Below are 15,652 nucleotides of genomic sequence, written 5' to 3' on the forward strand. Positions count from 1 at the left end.
GCATGTGCCACAAACTGGAGGTTACTTAGGTGTTAGGAGAACGGAGGCTAAAATGCAAAGTCATTTTTATTGGCCAGGATTGCAGGGGAATGCATTTGAATTTTGCCAGACGTGTCATGCATTTCGGCTAATAGGAAAACCTTGGGAAATAACAAATCCTGCACCTTTAATACCTAGTCCAGTGTTCGAGGAATCTTTCTTAAGTGGCTTCATTCATTTTGTAGGTTCCCTACATCTAATAAGCGATGGGAATAAGTATTAATTAACAATAATGGATGTATTGATGAGATTTCCACATGTTGTTCAATCGTGCAATATGACATCTAAAAGGACTGTGGAAGAGGTACGATTTTTTTACAAACGAGATTAAGACTACCATCAAAGATACAATGAGCTCAAGGGTCAAACTTAACATTCAAGGAATATATAGATAGCTTGGAAATAAAACGATTCAAATCTACGTGTACCATGCAGAATCACAGGGCGCACTGGAAAGGTGACGTCAATTATTAAAGACTATTTTGAGATTTTATGGTTCGGAGGAGGCAGATTATTTCCATAAGGGAGTTGCATCAGTGCTGTTTGCGATCTGAGATGTGCCAAAAGAATCCACCAAACTACATCCGTCTGAAACCAATTGTCTGCATAAAGTCAGAGGACCATTAATATTTATTAAGGCAAAATTAGTAAGTCAGATTAGAGAGACCACGCATTTCGACGATGTGTCAAATTTTAGAGTTGGAATAAATAATGTTGGGGACTTGTCATGACAGTATTTAAAAGTATCGCAGCAAATGGTGAAGCAGGAAAAGTATGAGAAATCAAAAAAATCACAATTTTGCCACTCGGAATAATGTATTTATTTAAATTTTCTTAATCAGTGAAATTTTAAAGTAAGGTTTAGAACACCTTATTTAATTGAGAGGAACGTGAGTGAGGTTAGCTACTTGATAGCGACTCCAGGCATGAAGGAATCTCACAGAATGTGAGATGGGAATATGCTCTAACGGTATTTTGGCAGAGAAAGAACACAAGAGGGAAATGTGTTATTGGCTATGAGACACTGGGAAAAACCAATGTCAGGGAATTCTGCATTGGACGTTCCTGAAATAAAATTGGACAATGCAAAAGTTGCCCAATATTGATAAAGTTATTCAGTTATCTTCCAGAAAAAATCGGAAGTTATTATTCTTGCATGGGGAGATCTGCTGAAATATATTGGGTATTAATAATCTAATTGTAGATGATGTAAATATAGGAGATGTCGTTCTGACTTTGTAACATCCTTGCAGGCTTAACCCTCTAAAGTTGTACAAGCTCATATGGAGATGTCACGTATGCTCCAAAATTGCACAACTGAAGTGAGTCTCAATGAATGGAGTTCACCCATCATCATGGTGCCAAAGCCAGAAAAGACCCAACAGTTGTGTGCGGACTATCACAAAATCAATGCTGTTAGAAAGACTGATGCATATACATATATGCAGCTGGAAGACTGTGTGGAAAAGTTTGGAGGAGCAACTTGCATTTCCAAGTTGGACTTCTTCCAAGGTCACTGGCAGTGAAATTTGTCAGAAAGATCAAAGGCAACTTTGTAACGCCAACTAGCCTGCTGAAATTTAAACTAATGCCGTTTGTACAGAAAACACTTCAGCCACATTTCACAGGTTAACTGACAGATTAATTGGCGGATATGCAACTGTGTGGTGTATATTGTGCCTGGTGACTAAGTCTCTCATGAATTGAATATTTACAGCATTTATCGGGCTTGTTTGATCGAATTCGGAAGTCAAACCGGTTTGTAAACCTAGCTGAAAGTGAATCTGCCAAGGCCAAAGTCACCTTCTTGGGTATGTCGTTGAAGACGGACAAATACCCCCACGGGATGCGAAATCGTAAGTTACACGGGACGTTTACACATTGCTGATGAAAAGAGCAGTACTACGGTTCCCCGGATTGAGTGACTTTTACTGAAAGTTTGTGCTGAATGTTAGCAATGGGACTGTTCCACTCAACAAATTGTTAAAAACAGGCAAGAAATTTAAGTGAACACAAGACTTTCCAAATGTATTTGACGACCTAAATACTTTGTTAACCATTGCTAAAGTGTCAGTCACCCCTAAGAACACGAAGGCTTTCCAGTGCCTATTGATGCCAGTGATATGCGTGTCTCTCTTCTTCTGCCCCTCTAATTTCGACCTGTAAACCTGTTTCATTTTTCCTCTGTGTTTATGGGGTTTAATTATCAGTACTGTTGTGTATTTTTGGAAAAGCATAATTAAGTCTATTTTGGATAGCTGAGTTCTGTATTCTATATTCTGATCACTGTGTTTCATCCCTTAATATTGTGAATAATTATCTCGCTGTTTTAAAAACTGGAAGTCAACTTAGCTAAAGTATTCCGAGTAAATGTTACTATATATTCACCAAAACAAATAACGACGTTACGCTCTGGATTACCTGCATAAGAATGTTTTGAGTGGTGTGGCCTAGGCAAAACGGGGGTTGTTTTTCTCAGAGCAGGGCTTATTGTGAGGAGACATGATCGAAGTGTACGAAATAATGAGGACCATGGAATGACAGATTGAAGGACACATTTGCTCTTGATCGATCACCAGGTTTGTAGATTTCAGATAAGATGCAGAAAGCTTTGAATAGATTGATAGGAAAAAAGTATCAGTCAGCAGGTGGTAGAGTCTGGAACTGAATCGCTATAAAGATCAGTTGGACAATTAACCCTTCATTCTTCTCTGATTCCACTGGCCAAAGAGTTTCGAAAAGGTCTCAAAACAGAGCATTCCTGCAAGCAACAGTTATTCGATCGGAGGCTTTATGAAATGGAATTGAGCACACGAGTAACTATTCGGCTTCCATCCTGTGATGAAGCTGGAACATTGACTCTCATATTCTCGCGGACATTCAATGAAGGTATTCTCGGTCCTGCAGATGAGGAACACATACCTTATTTTGGCTTTGGAAAAATCAGCTTTTATGCTTATTATAAGTCTGCATTATATCCGAGCCAGGTAGGATTCGAACCTACAATCTCCTAATCCGTAGTCAGGCGCGGTATCCATTGCGCCACTGGCCCGATGCTGGCAGCTGACCTTAAGAGCCATGATGTTAACACGTACCTGGTTAATAGCAGTCATGTTCACCAGCTGAACAAGTGAAAAAGATCATCATTGTCACTGCTTCAGTCCAATCTTCTTCACCTTTTAAAGCAGCGAATTAAAAAAAAACACTTATGTCCTCATGAAGCTTCCATTAACACTCTGTCTGCTCAGTCAGTCAATGCTGATCTGATGAATTTCAAATCTACTTCTTCAGCATAAATGACGTGAACGTGAGCCTAATTACCACACTGTATCTACCAGTTAACTTTCAGAGATTGCGATTACCGCAATGACCTTTGCGAGTATGCAGGAAAGTGAATACTGTGAACCGAGCAAAAAAATCCCTTCATGGAAACTAATCCAGTGCAAAGTCAACCATATAAGGACGGGCAGATGACGTAAAACATTCCTCAACTTTTCTCTGCACAGATGTTTCTCTAAGAATTGACTGTTTGAAGAATTCTTCTTTGTAATTTAGACTTTCTCAGTTGCTGATATTCCCTCAGTCCACAAACAAGTACCCTGCAGAAAACTATTTCACTCACGATTAAAATAGGTGACTATCTTTTCGCCCAGCTGTTGTCCCAATGTTCCCTGTTCCATGTCAATACAAGTTCTTGCAAGTGAAATTGGAGCTCCCAGCCTGATGTCCCATTGCTTCTTGATGCGTGGGAATTGAATCCGCTGTCGTTAAGGTGGAAGATTTTATCCTCGATACTTCACGTGTCTTTGTATCATCAGAGAATGGCATTCCGCTGACCAATTGAATTTTCGCAGCCACATGCTCACACTCAACGCCATCACCATTTCCATTTCGTATTGGGTGGAGTACGACTCAAATTCTCTGATTCCATGCCCTTGAACTGGGATTATATGATATGCCATAACATGATCACATCAATGTGTGAGGAAATTGGTGAAGTAACCGATGTTAAAATACAGTGTCATTGAGAAATACATTAGAGCAATACCCTACAGTATCCCATGACTCTTTTACGTTTTGTAGATATCTCGCAAAATTGATCTCCTACAACCTCAGTGTTGCAATCTCTACAGTCTCTCGGGACATAGAAGCTAAAGATTCAATAGAATCTGAGTTGACACATCTCAGTCACTGTTTGACAAGTATTCCTTTGTGCGAGTAGTTCTGTTCCTAGCATAACCTCTGCCACGATCCTTATTGCTTTTTGCATCGTCCTTTTCCATGTGGCGCCAGGATCCTGAAATGGTTCTTCCTTGGCATTGTCAACGCGGCAAGTTCTACACGAATCACTGTGACACCAATCGGCATTTTTCCCATTTTACTCCATGTAATATGTGCTTAGCTAACGCTGTGAAAATCACTTTTTTTACATAAAAATATTCTTCGTGATGATAGGTTTCCTTCTTCAAACACCCGCTGTCTCTCATCTTTGCGTTTCACATATCATAATCACCCTTTATCGGAGAAATCTCTCCCTCCCACAAGAACTAACTCGCCTAAACGTTCACCCTCCAATTTCACTGAGGTATTGTGCAATATAATACTCACATTTACACTGTTCATTCTGTACTGCTACGGTCACTGTTTTCGGTGAAAGTGCTCAATCCCATGGTCGACATCTTCAACCAATTCAATCCATTTAGATGCAGCTGTTCTATAATTAACCCTCGTGGAACAGCTTTTACTGACACGGACAAGAGATTACTGGCGCATTGGGCTCAGCATAAGTGCACAGCACAGGATTGAGCAAAAGATGTTTTATATGAAACGACAGGTTTCTGTGGCTTTCTCCAGTCGTTTATTTCATTTGTTCATTCGGTTCCCCCGAAATATTGCGTACAGTTCTGCAACTCACAATAGTCATGTGATCGCACTGGAAACCGTGCAGAAATTGACCAAGTTGAAAAGTTTAGGTTACGAAAACAGATTGTTTTGACTGGGGTTGTTTTCTTAAGGCAAAGGAAACTGTGACGATACTTGTTTCATATGCACTAAGTAATGAGCGACATGGACAATGCAAGCTAAAAGAAACGTTTCCTCTTGACCGATCATCAGGGGCATAGACTGAAGTTAAGAGGTGGAAAGGGTTGAGGAGATATGCAGAAAAATCTCATCAGCAAGCGTATGGTTGAATCTGGATTCACTCTATGAAGAGATGTACAGAGGCGAACCCACATCATTTTAAGAAATACACGGATCTGAACTTGAGTTGTGTATGCAACCAAGGGCAAGTGATGAAAATGAATAAAGATAGTTAAGCGATTGCACCTGACGAAAGCATGTACAACGGCCTTGAGGGCTTTCATTCTACACATACGTGGTATTCGTGTAGATGTCCCTGGTGGCGAGCAGTTCCATTTTTTTTTGCATCCTTCGCTGTGACCCGGCTTTGATTCTCAGTCCGGGAGTTGAGGTTTGTTTCGATTCTGAAAACGACATTAGCATAGGCAGACTACCAGCAAGTGGAGTGGTTTTAGTACCTAGGATCAATTAATGACATCGAGAAATGAGAGACGATATCCCAGTCTCTTAAAGAAGGGGGACGGTGCCTCGGCAGTCTCTGCTCATTCAAACAGTTCACTCTCCATTCTCCTCTGATTCTGATTCCTAACGATTTTCCCAAAATTGTCAAAGCTGAGATTTGGCTCTGTGTCTTGTTTCCTTCACAATCGCAGGTGCCACAGTGAATCTCGGAAGGTTGACAGGTGTAAAGGGCAGCGTGAGTGACGAATTCAGCTTCCCCTCCCAGTGATGACTCTGGGATATTGACTCCGGCGTTCGCAGGGACATTTAATGAAAGGACTCTTTACCCTGTAGTTCAAGGTGCAAACCTCAATTGGGCTTCAGAACAGTCAGTTTTCAGTGCAATAAAGTCAGTGCTGTCCGCAAGCCAGGTTGGAATCGAAACTCCACTCAGCAGATCTGTAGTTAGGCATGTTATCCATTGTGCCATTGGCCCGTTGTATGTGCTATATTGTGCGGGAGATTAGCTTGTATGTGAATTTGAAACCTGCCAGTCTTGCTCTTGAACCAAGTCGAAACCTTAACTACGATGTTTGGACCGTAACCAAGCGTATTAACCATTGTGACACTGCGCTTGCGCGTGCTTGAGGTTGGTATTCTGCAGAGTTGTGATCCAAACACGGACATGACCAATCGTACTCATGTTCACAAGTTGAATAACCAGGAAAGATAACCACTGTTACTGCTTCATTCCAATCATCCACTCATTGCGCAGTAGGAGGTTTTGTAACGAAAATACATTCATCCTCATGAAACTTCCGTTCACTTTGTGTCCACTCAGCCATTCAATGGTATCTCCGCTTATCTGATGAATTTCAAATTCACTTCACTGATTTTGCTCCATCACTTTTGATAAATTAATGCCTCATCACAACATCGCATTCAAGCTAATATTCGAAGTTTGAAAGTACTTTAACGACCTGTGCGAGTTTACAAGAAATTCGATAAAATGAAATGAGCAAAAAAAAACCTTCCTGACAGAGCAGAGTTAGCCATATGAGGAAGGTCAGAGAGCGAAAGCATTACCTCAGTTTCTCTCTGTGCAGATGTCAATAGAAGCTGCTCCAGGTAAAGTTGTAACTACCGGCTTAATGTCCCAATGCTCCCAGGTTCGTGTCAATGGAGGCTGCTACAGTTTACGCTGGAGCTCCCAGTCTGATGCGACGCAAACCACGTCAATAGAATCTGCTCCGCGCAATATTGGAACTCCCAGTTCCCGGTATTTCAATTCACTCTATACTTTCAGAGAAATACTTCACAGTCACTTATTTCATTACTGAACCCATATCTGCTGGCTCATCCACATCCCCATTTCCAGTTAGATCTTCGCTGTTGCACCATACAGTTTTTCGTATTCCAGGCTTGAAACCTGGCAATATATGATATTCAACAGCAGTGGTCACTTGCTTGCATGACGGAATTGGTTAAGAAACCGAAGGCAAACTACATTTCTTTTGCAGAAATACGTTCCAGCAATTCCCTGCGCTATTCCCTGCCGCTTTCGTTTTCTGGAGAACTATATCAATCTTCGCCTTCAACAAACTAAGTGGTGAAATATCCATTGGCTCTGGAGATACTAAAGTTAACCATTCAGCCCACCATGATTTTGCATGTCTCTGTCACTGTTTTGTCAAGTAATACTACTGTTCATGTAGTCCTGTTCCTAACATATCCTCTGCCACTATCTTTGCTGCTTTTTGCATCATGCTATTCTATGTGGTGCCGGTATCGTGCAAAGTTAGCACTTGCACAGTGGCAGTAGAAAGATCATCTCCAATTTGACTTCCAGTATTGTCAATTGTTACCGTTTTATGCAGAGTAAGACATGCTTAACAAAAGCAGGAGCGAATCAATCTTTTTTGACATGAAAATATTCGTCGAGGTGATGATTTTGCTCCTTCAAACCTTCGCCCTTTCACATCTCTGCTGTCTATGTCTCAGGATTCATACCCACCGATTCTGGGAGATTTCTCCCCATCCCACGATCAGTAACCCTGCTTTTGGTTCCTCCTCCAATTTCCCTGAGGCATTTGGCAATCAAGCACTCGCATTGAAATTGTTCAGTCTGTGCAGCTCCAGTGAATGTTGTTGGGCGAACGTGACCCAATCCCACAATTAGAACCTTAAAGCCAATCGATCCATTTACATACTTTTGTTGTGAGATCAGTGCTCATGTAGCAATTTTTACTGACATGTACCGGAGATCGCTAGAACATCATGCTCAGAAAAAGTACACATAGCAGTATTCAGCAAAGGGTGTTTTTTTTAAACGATCAGTTTCTCTGATTTAATTTCACTGGAGAAGAGGAGATTGTGAGGAAACATGATTGAAATGTGCGAAACAATAAGAGATGAAGGCATATTAGCCTGAACGAAATGTTATCTCTCGGTCAAACGCCATGTGTCGTAGACTAAATGTAAGATACACAAAGTATTCAGTATATAAGCATTAAAAAACTTTATCCACCAGTGGTGGTGGATAAATCTGCAACTCATTGTGATTAAATCAACACAACCTTCTGAGGTATTCAGTCTGTATTTACCATGCTAAGTCATACAAGGCAAAGAGGTGGAAAATGGAATGAGGATAGTGAAGCGGTTGTTTCTGCAAAGAAGGCGTCCAGCACATTTGAGAGCTGTCACTCTACGTGCGTCTGACCGCTCTACCCGTCCCTGGTCTTGTCGTGGTTCAGAATTGGTACTTTTACCAATGCAGCCCGGGTTCAATTCCAAGTAAGGGCTGTTTTGTTCAGCATCAACAGCATGGGCATCTGTGATAGGATTCCTTTCAATGCTTTGAATCAATCAATTTCTCTACGAACATCAGAGTCAATGTTCCAGACGCTTAAAGAAAGAGAATGTGCTTCGGCACTCCATGAACCAACATGAGACTGAGATATCTATTTTGTTTCCTTGCCATTTCGAGGAGCCGCAGCGATTGGGTCGATGGCTCTGTGAAACTGAAAAGTGCCGATTCGCAGTGTGTGGGACTATTTGGTCTTCCTCACTTGTGATAACGCGGCGACATTGACTGTGATGTTCTCCGGGACGTGTACTGAAAGAGATTCTTGTGTCTGGATATCAGGAGCTCAAACTTCATCTCGGCTTCATAACAATGAGGAAGATTAGGTTGGAAGTGTAATAAATACCGGCATTAACCTCGAGCTCGAGAGGAGTGAAACCTACAATGTTCAGATCTGGAGTCAGGCACGTTCGACTTTGCGCCACTTGTCCCACGTGTTCTTCACGCTTCCATGCTTCAGAGTTGTGATGTTAACATGGACAGGAGAAATAGCAGTCATATTCAAAAATTTAACCAGGCAAGACAATCAACACCTCTGCTTCAGTCCAATCCTCCCGACTTCGTGTTTCAGCGCGTTTCATAATGAAGACATATCTGTCATGATGAAGTTTCCATTCAGTCTCTTGTCTGTTCAGCCATTGAATGGGATCATCGGTGATTCTGTAAATTTCAACATTAGTTCCCTGCTTTTCCTCCATAAATCAAGATAAACTCAAGCATAATGGCAACATCAAATAGAGTCATAGAATCAGGGAGATGTACAGCATGGAAACAGATCCTTTGGTCCTACCCGTCCATTTTGACCAGATATCCCAACCCAATCTAATCCTATCTGCCATCACCCCGTCCATATCCCTCCAAACCCTTTCTATTCGTATATCCATCCAAATGCCTCTTAAATATTGCAATTGTACCAGCCTCCACCACTACCTTTGGCAGCACATTCCATACACTTATCACTCTCTGTGTGATAAAGTTTCCCCGTCGGTCTCATATATATCTTTCCCCTTTCACCCTAAAAGTATGCACTCTAATTTTGGACGCACAGATCCAGGGTAAAGCTTTTTTTCTACTTATCCTATCTTTGACCCTCATAATTTTGAAAACCTCTAATAAGTCACCCCTCAGCCTCCGACGCTCCAGGGAAAACAGCCCCAGCCTGTTAAGCCTCTCCCTATATTGCAAATCCTCCAACACTGGCAAAATCCTCATATTTGTTTTCTGAACCCTTTCAAATTTCGTAACTTCTTTCGGATGGGAAGGAGACTTGATAAGCAAACAATATTCCAACAGTGGCCTAACCAATGTCTTGTACAGCCGCAACATTACCACCCAACTCATGTATTCAATACGCTGACCAATAAAGGAAAGCGTACTAAACGCCTTCTTCACTATCCCATCTACCTGCGACTCCACTTTCAAGTTAAATTTCAAATATCAGTATCCTATGAACCTGCACTCCAAGGTCTCTTTGTTCAGTGACACTCCCACGGACATTACCATTAAGTTTTGAAGTCCCGTTATGATTTGCTTTCCCAAAATGCAGCACCTCACATTTATCTGAATTAAACTCAATCTGCCACTTCTCAGCCGATTGGCCGAACTGGTCAAGATCCTGTTCTAATCTGTGGTAACTCTCTTTGCTGTCCACTGCATCTCCAAATAAATGACAAAAAGTAGAGGACCCAGCACCGATCCTTGTAGCACTCCACTGGTCACGGGACTCCAGTCTGAAAAACAACCCTCCAGCACCAAACTCGGTCGTCCCCCTTTGAGCTAGTTATATACCGTTAATTATGTGAAGTTTAGTTTGCTGGAATGACGTGCGTGCGTTTTCAGAAAATGTAATATCATGACAGGAGCTGAAAATCGGTTGCTGCAATGTAAACAAATACGCAGTCAGTCTTATGATAAAAGTCAGGAAAAGAAAATATTGCCTGCATTACTTTCTGCACAGATTCTCCTCCACGAGCTGTATCTTTCCCACATTTTCCCTTATTTTTGGTAGATTTCCTTGGGACAGGTATTGACTGAATCTACAAACATGGTTCCTGCTAAATACTAATTTAATTCAGATTAAAATAACTGAGTATCCTTTCTCCCAACTTGATGTCTCATTGCTCCGTGCTGCTGATCAATACAATCTGCTCCAGGGGAGGTTGGAACTTCCAACCTGCTGCCACAATACCCCCTGCTTTATGCTAACACAAGCTGCTCCATATAAGTTGGAGGTCCCAATCTGATATCACAATGCTCCTTGCTCCATGTCAACAGAAGTTCCTACAGGTGATTGTGAAGTCCCAGTCCCGGCATTTCATGCACCTTTACACCGTCACAGCCGGCTCATCCTTATGCCCATTTCCAGTTTGATCTTCGCTGCTGCGCCACTCAGTCTCTCTTAGTTTAGCCCTGGGAACACGAGATTATATGATATTCCACAACATTGGTTACTTATGTGGAATACCACAATTCTCCATTTCATAAATCAGAATTCACGCCCACGCATTTTCAGAGACTTGCCTCACTTCCATGGTCACTAACCCTCCTTTACATCGCTCCTTCCATTTCACAGAGCCATTCCATAATCTAACGCGCACACTGGCACCGTTCTATCTGTGCTGCTGCTGTCACTCTTGATGGGTAAACGTGTCCGATCCCATCATCGGGAACATGGAACCACTCGATCCATTTCAATCCCAATAGTTGTGAAATCAATCATCATGTTGGAGCCTTTACGGTCATGGACCAGAGATGACCTGCTACCAATTTGTCTTGACTTCCTGCCACTAAGCCAGTATGGCACCTCACTCTCTACGTTTCCATTAATGCCACAGACGTTGATCTTTTAACCCCTTTTCGAGGAGAAAGTGAGGACTGCAGATGCTGGAGATCGGAGCTGAAAATGTGTTGCTGGAAAAGCGCAGCAAGTCAGGCAGCATCCAAAGAGCAGGAGAATCGACGTTTCAGCATGCCAGAAACGTCGATTCCCCTGCTCCTTGGATGCTGCCTGACCTGCTGCCCTTTACCAGCAACACATTTTCAGCTTTTAACCAGTTTGCCATGGTAAAATAAACACACACCAGGTCAACCATACTAGTCTAATTCTTGTGCTCAGTGGCTTTCAGTCTGATGTTTAGCTGACTGGTTTGTGATCTCTACTACCATGATGCTCTCCCGACGCCATTCCTCCTATTGTGCTCCTCTTGTTGGTCTTGCCATGACTGATCAAAACAGTGCTCTTGAAATCACTTCAAAAATCATTTCGCATTACAATGACACACAACATTGGAGTTGTGAAAATCCACTGTTATTTCTACCCTTTTATTTGATCATTATTGAGAGATTAACTGTCATTAGCTCCACTATATTGCTAAGTTGCTGTGGTCTCTGTGGCATTCTTCCAGCACTGTCACTGCATTTTTTTGTTCCTTCGCTGAATTTTTACAGTCGCGTTTAATATTCATTTAAACATCGTTCCTCAGAACTGCAATTTTTCAATGGAGCAAAATCGCCAGCCTTTTCATTTAAAGTCCCCTCTCATGATATCAAAGGAGGAAAAATGAGAGTTTCAGCAGCATTCAGAGATTCGGACGAGTTATCAATGTCAGCGTGTGGGGCACATGTGATCATGATGATGATGAGATCCAATAGCGCAACCCAGCAGCTTTCATGCTAACATTTGTTTGGTGTTAGCTGCACAAATTGCCAGAGTCATTTCCCTTAATTTCGCAATCTGTCTTTTTGTTTTTGGCTTTTCTTTTCCTCCTGTAGTTCTCCCTTGATGGCAGTAACTCTGGCTGACGTTCAAAATGCCTACCATTCTTATACCCCAAAATCAGATTATCTCATTGGTTCGATGTTGGCAGAATAATAAATTCAAAATTGATTTGCTTTTAGTTTACAGAGACGTAATTGAATCTCGATGGTTAAAGTTGAATTGTCGTCAAAATGACAACCAACTCAGGTACTTATTTCACAGCTAAATGTTACATATTTTCAATTTTCCAGTAAACTCTGACACTACTCTCGTAAGCTGTCAGTCATTCTACCTCTCTTCAAGGTACACCACACACTTTCAACTTCATAACCCTTTGCAATTCCACATCAGGCTGTCACTTCCCCACCACACACAAAACCAGAAATACAGACCTCAAACAAAGGACAGTTATAAGTGAATAAAGGAACAGTAAAATGTGCCATGTCACAATCAAAGTGAAACAGGGGATAGAGAAAGATACTGGACTTGCCAGCACACAGAAAATAGTCAAGTATTTTGCAGGAATCTGCATCATAGTCATGAGAATGAATTGATCTAATTTTTTTTAGGTAACATGGTGATGTCGTAGAACTCTATATTAACGCCAAGAGCAGTAGCTTGTAGTGTTTAGTGAAATGCAAGACTGCTTCAGGCTCTCTCATTAAGTGTAAAATCCATATTTGGCAGTGCGGCGGGGGGGGGGGGGGGGGGGTGGAGGGGCGTAAGGAGCGTTAGAATACAGAGAGCAGAGGTAGTGGAGTGGGAAGAGCACAGAGGAATGTTGGGCTGGAAGCAGTGGTGGATTAATGGGGTGTAAGACCATGGATGGATTTGAAAACAAATCTGAGAATTATAAAATCAGTGGAGAGGCATCCTGGGAACCAATGGAAATCAGTGAGTTTTATTTAGTCAGAACAGAAGGGAAGTCAAGTAGGAAATGACAAGCAGTTAGCCGAACATCTGTCAGATGAAAGCTTCTCAATTTTTTTTTAATAAAGTTGTTGAGCAAGGCACTTGGAGAAAGAAAATCAAGGGTATGACGAAAATTCAAGATACTTTGCGAAAATGTCATCAGATTTAACCAGATTATTGAAGTTCTTTGTGGAGCTATTGTGTGCTAAGGATGAACTGCCATTTACTGACCCATTCGTGAGGCTGTCAAGCTTCACTTGAAGGCTCCCACCATCCTCCTCACAATATACATTCCGATCCAGTTGGTGTCATCAACAAGTTTGGAAAAATTACAAGAGGTCCAAATGTCCAAATCATGTACAATGGTTGGGAACAATTTGGTTCAAGCATTGAATCATCGAATCCATGCAAAGCAGTCACGGCAATGAGGCCCGACTCTCTCCCTAAAATGCTGCATTTAGCATGACCAATCCACTTAGCCTGTACATTCCTGGATATAATGAGCAATTCATCTGAACCGTGAATGTTTGCACTGGGTGCAGAAATAGCAGCATCCGCAGGAATCCCACGCAGACACTGAGAATGTGTACACTTCATGTTGTCAATCACGTGACGGTGGAATTGAACCCCGGTCTCTAGCACTGTGAGGCAGCAGTGCTGTCACTGATCCTTGTGGTACTCCACCAGTAACAGAACACCAACCTGAGAAAAGGGCACTTATTCCTACTCTATGCTTTCCAGCTGGAAAACAATCCTTAATGAATGCTGATACGATTACAACAACCACATTGTATTTCGTGATGTTGTGTGGTACCGGATAAAAAGCCTCCTGAACAAGCAAAACAGTGGGGTACCAACGTGAATTCCACTCCGCAGGAGACGTGGCAGAGATCACATAACTTGAAATATGACACCCAGCGCATCCACATTCTCTCCTTGTCTTTCTCTTTCTTCAACATTTTGGGATGAAGCCTGTCTGGTCTATTTGACTCAAACTTTAGTCCACTTAACTTTTGAAGTACGACCTCTTTCCTGTTCTTATTTGTTTTGCCCCTTGTTTCATATTTTTGGGAGATTTAATCGCCTGATGAAGGGCTTCTGATTGGTTGTTGACTGACGGCCTGTGTTTTTCCAGTACCACATTCTTCGACACTGATTGCAAGCATTTGCGATCCTCACTTTCTCCTTTTCCACAATCCTGACATTTGCATAGTATCTCACTGTGCTGATTCGCTTTGCGTCTTGCCAGGCCAGATGATCAGCTGAAGCGTCGCCCACACACACGTGCTCTGTTTCTCCTGACTTTGAACGAATTTTGTACATTTCCTGTTCAGAACACCATACTATTCAGGTTAGGATAAATGATGTGACTCCATCAGACCCTGCTGTGATCTTTGATCCAAATTTGCTGAGTGCAAATCAATCCTTCTAATACCCTATAAAATTGATTTGAAGAATATAATTGAGAGATAACCCATTCAAACATGCTCAGTGAAGTGTCCAAACAACTCTTTATGTGGCTCAGTGTCAAGTGTTGCCTTTTCACATTCCTGTGAATAATTGTGGGCATTTTGACAGATGGAAGACGGGGTAGAATTACAATCTGATGTTTTTGATTTGGATATCCATTGAAATTCCTTCATCATTTCCAGGTGTTTAACCTGTAACTCCTCACCTGCCAGTAATCTGGGACTACGTGCACTACGTGGACTGCAGCAGTTCAAGAAGATCATTCATCGACTTCTACATAGGCATTTGGAGATTGACAATATCAGCCAGTCTTGCTCATGAAAGGACTGGAGAGTGGGGTGAACTAATCTGCTCAGGGAACCGGCATGGGCACGATGCGCCAAATTATCTTGTGTTGCAATCATTCGGTAATTGCGACTAAAATTAAAGAAACAAACACTCACACAGGCTGCCATGGATCTGTTACTGCATCCACCACTCAGTAAGAAAGCAGCTAATCGTTGGAACATCTGTACTTTTAGATTCAGTGCTGTGAGAAACACCTGCAAGAAAATAATTGCAAAATGCTGCAGCAGCTGAAATATTGTTTTTAATAAAACAGGCTATGCTGGAAACCTTAGATGGTCGGGTTTGTGCAGGGAAAGAAGGTAGATGAATGTTTTAGCGTGCGCAGACAGACATCGGGAAATAAAAATGAAGCAGATTTTCCTCATCCTTATAATCTGAGAAGCAGAAGGAAACTGGAGTAGATTTGTGACAGTCACAGGCTCTGGGGATGGTAATTGGTGGAAAACTCATAAAGACACAGTCGACAATAGTTATGGTAAAATAACAAAAAGAGGTATCTAAAATTCATCACTGTCAATCCAGGTAAGAAATTCAAAAGACACAAATATACCTTGGTTTGGGTTTGGTGTGTGGAAATACTCTCCTCTGAACTCACTGTAAATGCAGTTTCATAAACCCTTCTATACCAGTCCAGGAGAGAAATTCACAATCATTGTGTCCTGGTCACAGTCTTGTTCCATTACTGTGCTATACTGTAGAAGTTGGCGGACGTTATCTCAAGTCCAAATGGCACTCCGTCA

The 15,652-nt window shown here is 41.8% G+C and overlaps 1 non-coding gene across 1 annotated transcript; it reads right to left on the minus strand.

Moving 5' to 3' along the window:
• Positions 1–3,018: 3,018 nt before the first annotated feature.
• On the minus strand, positions 3,019–3,091 carry trnar-acg (transfer RNA arginine (anticodon ACG)). The gene has a single exon. It is a non-coding gene; the product is annotated as a tRNA-Arg (tRNA).
• Between the last annotated feature and the right edge of the window lie 12,561 nt (positions 3,092–15,652).

The sequence above is a fragment of the Chiloscyllium plagiosum genome, unplaced genomic scaffold (assembly GCF_037043375.1).
Source record: "Chiloscyllium plagiosum isolate Xiang-an unplaced genomic scaffold, Cpla_swu_hap1 HiC_scaffold_20, whole genome shotgun sequence".
Lineage (NCBI taxonomy): Eukaryota > Metazoa > Chordata > Chondrichthyes > Orectolobiformes > Hemiscylliidae > Chiloscyllium > Chiloscyllium plagiosum.